The following is an 8,208-nucleotide window of genomic DNA, read 5'->3' as shown; positions in this document are numbered from 1 at the left end:
ATGATGGCAGAGCTCCAGGCGGAGATGGCAGCCAGATTGGAACTGCCAGTTCCCAAGTCTGGAGGGCTTGGGCATTCTATCACTGCCTCTTCTGACGTGCTCTCCGGGGAGGTGAAAACTTCAAGCTCACTGCCACCATTTTCAAAGAGCTTGCTGTCTTCATAAGAGCACCCTCTGTTTTAAACACCCCATGACTTGATCGAGGAGGTCACGGTCTAGCCCGTGACTCCAGGAAGAGGCTGGGATCTAACACAAAGGTCTTTGCCTCCTGTCCAACCAGAGCTTTGCTTTAGGCCACTTCAGATACCCTGACACAGTTCTGGAGACTTCACTTTGACCATGACAGCTTCAGATGACCCTTGAGTGACCGCCTCCTGTCACTCCAGGTGAGCCCTCCACCTCAGCCCTGCCCACTTCACCATAACCATCCTCTCTCTGGCTGGGGAAGAACACTAGCCAACACCAATGGAAGAGGAGCTCCACTCCTCAAATGCTGTTGAAAGTGGTGGAGAGCAGTGGCTGGACATGGACATGACTGCTCTACCAGGCTTTCCAGGTCATTGCCTCCTGGTTTCAGGGGCTGTGCTTCTGCTCCTTTAAACTGCATGCAGGCTGGGGCAGGGCTCAGCAGGTTGCGTTTCACTCGCGCTCTTAGAACTGTCACCATCGTTATCACCATACAGGGATGAGCAGAGTGCCCACATTTTCCAAACCTAAGACTGGAGGGAAGCTCTCTTGAAAGTTGGTCTTCATTAAGAACTTACGTAGTTAGTCTGCAGATCCTTCGGCAGCCCATAATATAACCTGTGGGCACATCTTGTGAAGGTCACTCGTCATGCAGAGGTCACTAGAGTCAAGCCTATTGAGTTGAGATCTGGCCCATAACCAGCTATAATCATTTACATTCAGGGTTTTGCTAATGCTTTGTAAATGTGAGAGTGTAACGGATCTATCTGGGAGGAATGGATTCTAACTATGTACGTGTTCCCCGCCATCTCTATCAGATTCTGGAAGGAATGGGCTCCAAAAAATTAGAATTCTCCAGGAATCTCTTGCTGGGAGAGAATTTGGCTGGAGTCATGGGGGCATCCAGAGGAGGAACTTGCCACCTAAAGAAAAAAATGATTTCTCACGTGACCTTGTAGGAGAGACTTGGAACTGAGACAATGGTGGACTGAGGACCACTCCTTGCTGAACTGCTTAGTTATGAATTATTTTTGCTTTCTATTTAAACCCCACTCTCATGTCAGGGTCCCAAAGACTGGGGGCATCACTGGATTCTTTTGTCCTTCTGCCAACGGCCATACTGAATAAATCTCCATTTTTTGTTTTTCACTGTTAATGTGGCATTTTCCAGTTGACTTATTGCATATGGGTGGCTGAACCTGGCTTGTCGGGGCACTGATTGTGAGTCCTGATTCTGGTAACAGGAAGGTAGATAGTGATGGGGACTCTGCCTCCATCTAGGTGATGTTTTATTACATGAAATGAGAGTTGTCACAAGCATGTATATCGAGATCTATAGGAGTCATTGTTGTAAATTTCATCGTCATCAAAGGAGCCCAGGCTGCTTGGGTGGGGTAAATGGGCAGTTACCTTCAAACCTCGGTGACCAAAGTGCGGCTTTCAGAGGCTAAGGGTGGGTCTCTGGGGGCTGCCGTCCCTGAAACTTTCCGTTTGCTCTCCCAGGAAGAATTGAGGCTCCTCTACACCTTTTTACACTCCCCAAGACTAAATGGCCTGAGGGTAGAGTTATGAATTTAGCCAGCAATTTAAAAGCCTCTGCTTAGTCACCCCTAAGCTCTGTCTTATTCACTAAGACTCCAAATGTCCAGCCCTTCCTGGCAATTAAGCTTCTAAAGAGTGGACCGTCACAGAGCTGAGCCATCTCCAGATTCCCTGCTTTCCCTCCTGTAGGTTGGCAGCCTCCGGGGTGGAGTCTGGTAAGATGCCACCTCTCCCTGCGCCACCTGCACCTCATGGGCTGGCTGACCTTCATTGCAGCTGTGCTTCAAGATGAGCGTTTCAGTCAGTGCTTCCTAATAACTAATTCTGGAGATGGTGAGTTCCTGTCCTTGCTCGCATGCCCTACTTCAAGCCATCTGCACACACTACAGGGCACTTCCCCCTGGCACCCCGATGTTCAGACCCTCCAAGTCCTCTGACATCTTACTGTTTACACCAGGCATGCCCTCAGAGAGCAGCCCAGGTCTCCTGTCTCTTTAAACAGAGGCGAGGGACCGATTGGTAGCAATACAGACTTGATCTTAATCAGTCTTCTTACTGATTTCTCACGGTCGTCCGCGTTCACATCTTTTAGTGCCTGTTCTAGGCCTTCCTTTTGAGGTCCTAGTCCCACTCCTGTCTAAGAGTCATCTTTAGATTATGGGCTTCATTTTCCGCCACATTCCTGGCACCTGGACAGTGCATTGCAGGCTCTCAGTAACCGTTTGTCAGAGAGGGAGTTGTGTGAACAAGTCCCATGATGCTGCCACAACACGTAAAGCCCCTCCTTAATCAGGTCCAAGGGTTATTACCACCTCATTCTGGGAAGGGTTTTATTTTACCTGCCCCTTCACTTTGGAAGCAGAAGTTTTTTTTTTTTCCCAAGTTATTTAGGGGAACCTCCAGTATAGATTTGAATTGTAATGATATCCAATGAAGCTTTCGCTACAGGGTTTCTAAAGACGATAGCAAACTTGTCTGGATCTGGACCTAATTTATGGGGTGAGACTTTTACACAGTCTACTATAAACCTGACATGATTATACATCATGAGCCACAAATACACAGTGGGATTCCGATATTAATGACCAATCCCTCCTCACCAAGGACTGGTGAAAATCCTTAGCCTTTCTGGTTAGGGAACTGTCTCATCAGCATCTGGTTAGGATTCATCGCCTGTGTGACACTGGCTATCACATCCCACCTTGTAAGTTGCTCTGACCTACACTGGCCATCACAGGGATGTTCGTTTCCTTATACTGGGAGTTTTCTCCGAGGGACTGCAAAGGCTTCTTCAGTTTTGCTTGCAACTGAACACAATTCAGATTTTAAATTCAAAAAAAGGAAATGGAATGATTTGGACAAAGAGGCACAGAATATCTGAGTTAGAAGAGATGTGAAGCACCATTGAGCCCAGCAATACAGTTTTCTGTCTCATGCGCCAGTACCAAGTGATGCTGGACCCTTTGACAGAAGGGCCGAGATGTTTCTTGATGTTGGCCATAAGTAAGGGGTGAGGTCTTTGTAGCAAATGCCACAGATTTCTCATTGCAGAAGGTAGGGATGCCCAATGGGCCAGAGATGGGAAGGACTCAAGGGCCAGGGGTGGGAAGGACTCAAGTGGTGCGGGAGAATTGTCTGTATTTTGTCAATCATGTTTTAAATAAATGCTGATTGGCCAGGCAGGAAGTATAAGTGGGACAACCAGACAGGAAGTAAAGGTGGGGCAATGAGAACAGGAGTATTCTGGGAAGAAGGAAGTTCTTTTCCTTCCTGTCCTGCCCAGACCACCAAAGAAACAGGATGTGACTTGTCCCGCTGAAAAAGGTACTGAGCCATGTGGCTAACATAGATAAGAATAATGGGTTGATATAAGCTACAGGAGCTCATAAGAAGCCTGAGCTAATGGGCCAATCAGTTTATAACCCAATATAGACCTTTCTGTGTGATTTCTTTGGGGTTAAACAGCTGTGGTAACTGGGCAGGATAGAAACTCCAACAAGCCCGGCCCTCATGTTTCAGAATGGCACACAATGTCCGACTCACACGTTACACTCAAGGGTCAGGAGTGGGAAGGACTCAAGGGTCAGGGGTGGGAAGGACTCAAGGGTCAGGGGTGGGAAGGACTCAAGGGTCAGGGGTGAAAAGGACTCAAGGGTCAGGGGTGGGAAGGACTCAAGGGTCAGGGGTGGAAAGGACTCAAGGGTCAGGGGTAGGAAGGACTCAAGTTAAAAATAGCCCTGGACTTTAGGGAAATGGAAAGCCGAAAGACAGTGCCAATATCAACTGATACTCAAAACTACTTGCAAAATGACAAGGTTGGGAGCAGACTGAAAAACAAGAATGACTGGTCACAGACAAGCAACTCGGGACAAAGAGGGTCAGAGTCCAAGCAATGGCTAAATGTTCAGCTGATTTCCATTCCCATGAGCATTACCAGGAGTGGCAGGGACAGGAAAGTGACACATGTCCCCTACCACCAACAAGTGTACTGAAATTATGGGACTCTTGCTCTTTAGGCATCTGCAGAACCCCTCCCACTTGAGCAGGAAAGATGTTGCCTTTTCATGAAGACAAATCAAACTGGTTCTGAGGACATAAAAAGCACAATTTAAAGAAAACTATGCTTAGAGACAGTTTGGGGCATCTACTGTCCAGAGCCGGTGGCCTGGGCTCCCGGAGGAGACCACAGCTTCCTGGTGGTGCCCATCTCTGGATACGCCCGGAAGAAGCACCATACACAGGTTGCCATCTGCCCCAACAACCATGAGGTGCACATCTATGAGAAGAGTTGGTGCCAAGTAGAACAATGTTCAGAGCATAAGGGGCACAACGGGCAGGTGACAGGCATCGACTGGACCCTAAGAGTAACAGTGTTGTGAGCTGCGGCACAGACCACAATACCCTTTGTGTGCCGACGGGCCCCACGTGAACACCCACACTGGTCATCCTGCGGATCAACCGAGCCACTTGCTGTGTGCGCTGGGCCCCCAGTGAGAAGAAGTTCGCCATGGGCAGTGGTCCTTGCATCATCTCCATCCATTATTTTGAGCAGGCGAAGAACAGGTGGGTGTGCAAGCAGATCAAGAAACCCATCCGCTCACTGTCCTCAGCCTTGACTTGGTGTGGGAGAATTGTCTGTATTCTGTCAATCATGTATTTTAATAAAATGCTGATTGGCCAGGCAGGAAGTATAGGCAGGTCAACCAGACAGGAAGTAGAGGTGGGGCAATGAGAACAGGAATATTCTGGGAAGCAGGAAGTTCCCTCTGCCATTTCTGCCCAGATCACTGAAGAAGCAACATGTAAGCTTCCCCCGCTGAAAAAGGTACTGAGCCATTATGGCTAACATAAATAATGATAATGGATTAATATAAGTTACAAGGACTAATAAGAAGCCTGACCTAATGGGCCAATCAGTTTATAATCTTATGGAGTCTTGTGTGGTTGATTTTCTCTGGGACTTGCCGGCTGTGGGGTACCGGGCGGGAACAGATACCCCAAGCTAGTCAGCCCTCATGTTACATTGACTGGCACCCCAATAACGTGCTCCTGGCTGCAGGCTCCTGTGACATCAAGTGAAGGATCTTCTCTGCCCAATCAAGGGGGTGGAGCAGCAGCCAGCCGCTATACCATGGGGCTCTAAGATGCTCTTTGGGGAGTTGATGTTCAAGTCCAGCAGCATTTGTGACTGGGTGCATGGCGTATGCTCCTTGGCAAGTGGGAGCCATGAGACTTGGGTCAGGCCCAATAGCAGGGTGTGCCTGGTAGACACTGGCAAGAAGATGGCTGTTGCAACCCTGGCCTCTGAAACCTTGCCACTCCTGGCCATCACCTTCATCACAGAAAGTAGTCTAGTGGTGTCATGGTGTTTCACTTGTATTTTAATAAATAAAACTTACCTGAGGATCAGAGAGTAAACTGTCCCACTGGTCAGCCTTATAGACCAGGCAGTGGTAACACACACGTTTAATCCCAATATCCACGCTAGTTGCCATAGAAACCAGGCAGTGCAAGCCTTTAATCCCAGGGTGCATACCTTTAATCCCAGCCCTAGAGAGGAATATAAGATGGGAGGAGACAGCTCTCATTCTGAGATTCCTGTAGGCAGGACCGCCATTTCAGACTGAGATGGAGGTAAGCACCAGGGGCTGAATGCTTTGCTTTTCTGATCTTCAGGTTAGATCCCAATTTTTCACTCTGAGTTTTCATTAATCATATATCATAGTGGCAGTGTGCCCTAGCTGTTTACTGGGACGATTTACCTATGATAGTGGTGCAGGGATGTTGAGCTTTGTGGTCAGCTGATTATACCCAAGCAGAGTTCCCAGTGTGGCCAGACAGCCCGTGAGAGCTCCTGGAACCCTGACAGGAAGGCCATCTCCGAGGGTGCTACAGTCACAGGCATCTGCCTAGACTCACTTCACGTGAACAGCGTCAGTCAGTCTCGGTCTGGGGGAGGGCAAGGGGGTGACTGGGCATGGGGGGGGGGGAGGGCAAGTGCTTGAAGTTCTGTGCTGCAGGCATGGATGGTGGCGTGAACATCCAGGATGTGAAGAGCCTGGAGTCAGCCTTGAAAGACCTGAAGATCAAATATGCTGTCAGGAATGCTGCCCTCTTTCCCCTCTGGGGAAGAAAGCAAGGACGAGGAGGCTGAGGGCTGCTTTGCTGAACGCTTCTAGGGGGCCAGTGCCGGGCTGCTCCCCAAGGAGGGAAGGAGATAGCTGGGGAGATTTCCTACCTAAGGAGCCTGTGCCTTTTAAAAATATGTTTTCACTTACTGCTTGAAAAAAATAAAAGCCACCCCAAAAGAAAATTTGTTATTTAAAGAACAGGAAAGAGCACCATGGTAACATAAATACACAATTATGTATATACTGTGGATAGTTACAAAATAAGTGATTGTCCATTAATCAAATAATCCAAACAGCATAAAAAAAAGTCACACAACTTGTAAATTGCCCAGACCTCAGGATTTTGATGCCAGAAGTAAAACATAAAAATTTCTACTGTTAAGATTTCAAATCTAAACTTTCTAATTTCCAGGGCTGTTTAGGTCAGTGAAGGGTCTGCGCCCGGTGGGCTCTTGTGGTCTCCTTTAATGTCACAGTTGTTGTGACTGCAAGGGCTTAGAACAACATGGGTTTGCTTGTTATGACGCAAGAAAAGTACGATAATATAAACAGGCCGTCCAAGGCTAGACCACACCAGTGTTTCACTGGGAAAGCCTCATCTCTTCCTCCCCAGAAGAAGGACAGTGAGTGTTCTCCCCTAATATAGGTAAGGCCTTCTCTATGAACACCTATTAAGCATCAAATTATTAATAATTCTTGTGCTCAAGAGCTGTAACAAGGGACAGTTTTTTTGTTAGTTTTATTCCATCATTTATTTTTGTTTATTGTGGCAATATTAGCAAAGAGATACATAAACATAAAGGAAATGACATTTGCAATTCTGCGTTGGCTAGATAACATTTTGTGTTTTCTTTTCAGACATTTTATTATGCAGACAGACATGTCAGCACATTTTAAAAATAACAGTGGGAACATACTCTATTGGTGGAGAATGTTTGTGAGCATGGTCTTGCATGGGCCAGCACCATCCTGCCTCATCGGTGCTGTCTTCTTTCTCTTCCAGCAGACCAGAACGCTGTATAATCCAACCAAGTGAGTTCCTCTGCCGAATCTGTAAATAGGAGTTGGAGGGAGAAACAAGGTGATTTGTAACCTGCCTAGCTCCTGCAGAGGCCGACCCTTGGCTGCCATGTGAAGGGCACTGTGCATTTGTTCTAGAACGAGGGAAGGGCAAAATGGCTCATTGAACCCCTGGCCTTGCCAAATGGTACGTGGAAAGGCCAGTGCCTAGTGGTCCTACCTGAGGTGTTGGAGCTGGAGCATTTCCCTATCCTCACAGCATCTCTGGGGAAAGGAGGGTTGACAGCCAGGCTACACCTGATGCCCAGCACAGAGATGGAGAGCTGGAAGTGGGGGTCCCAAGGCTGTCTGATCCTGCTGTAGCAGGAACTTGGAGAGACACTGAAGAAAGCAGGACAGGCTTCCTCCCACGGGCCCCTTCTGTTCCTGGGTAGCTGCAGAAAGTGGAGAGTGGAGTGTCCAGCTGGCGGCCGAACACAAACTTATTCTTTCTCTCTCTCTCTCTCTCTCTCTCTCTCTCTCTCTCTCTCTCTCTCTCTCTCTCTCTCTCCTCTCTGCCTTGCTCCCTCTTCTTCCCTCCCTTCTCATCAGGACAGCAGTCATACCTGTATTGGAATCCACTTCGTGGCCATCTAAACTCGGTCATACATATAAGTTTCTGTCTTCCAAGGAAACAAGTCATTTTCACGGGTACCAAAGGTTAAAATGTCAGCATTGGTGGCACAGCCAACTATAACAGGATCAGTAAGGGGGAACTAAACATGCTCCACATGGCTCTGGAGCACTCGGATGATTTTTCCCCCTTTAGTTTGGTTTGGATTTTAGGTAA

General features: G+C 47.9%; 1 pseudogene; it reads left to right on the top strand.

The window, feature by feature from the left end:
- Positions 1-1,584: 1,584 nt before the first annotated feature.
- On the top strand, positions 1,585-6,382 carry LOC125412269 (actin-related protein 2/3 complex subunit 1B-like; annotated as a pseudogene).
- Positions 6,383-8,208: the final 1,826 nt, after the last annotated feature.

Source organism: Myodes glareolus, chromosome 7, assembly GCF_982192425.1.
Source record: "Myodes glareolus chromosome 7, mMyoGla1.1, whole genome shotgun sequence".
Taxonomy (NCBI): Eukaryota; Metazoa; Chordata; class Mammalia; order Rodentia; family Cricetidae; genus Myodes; species Myodes glareolus.
The sequence above is the reverse complement of the archived record's forward strand: the minus strand, read 5'-3'. Positions and strand labels throughout refer to the sequence as shown.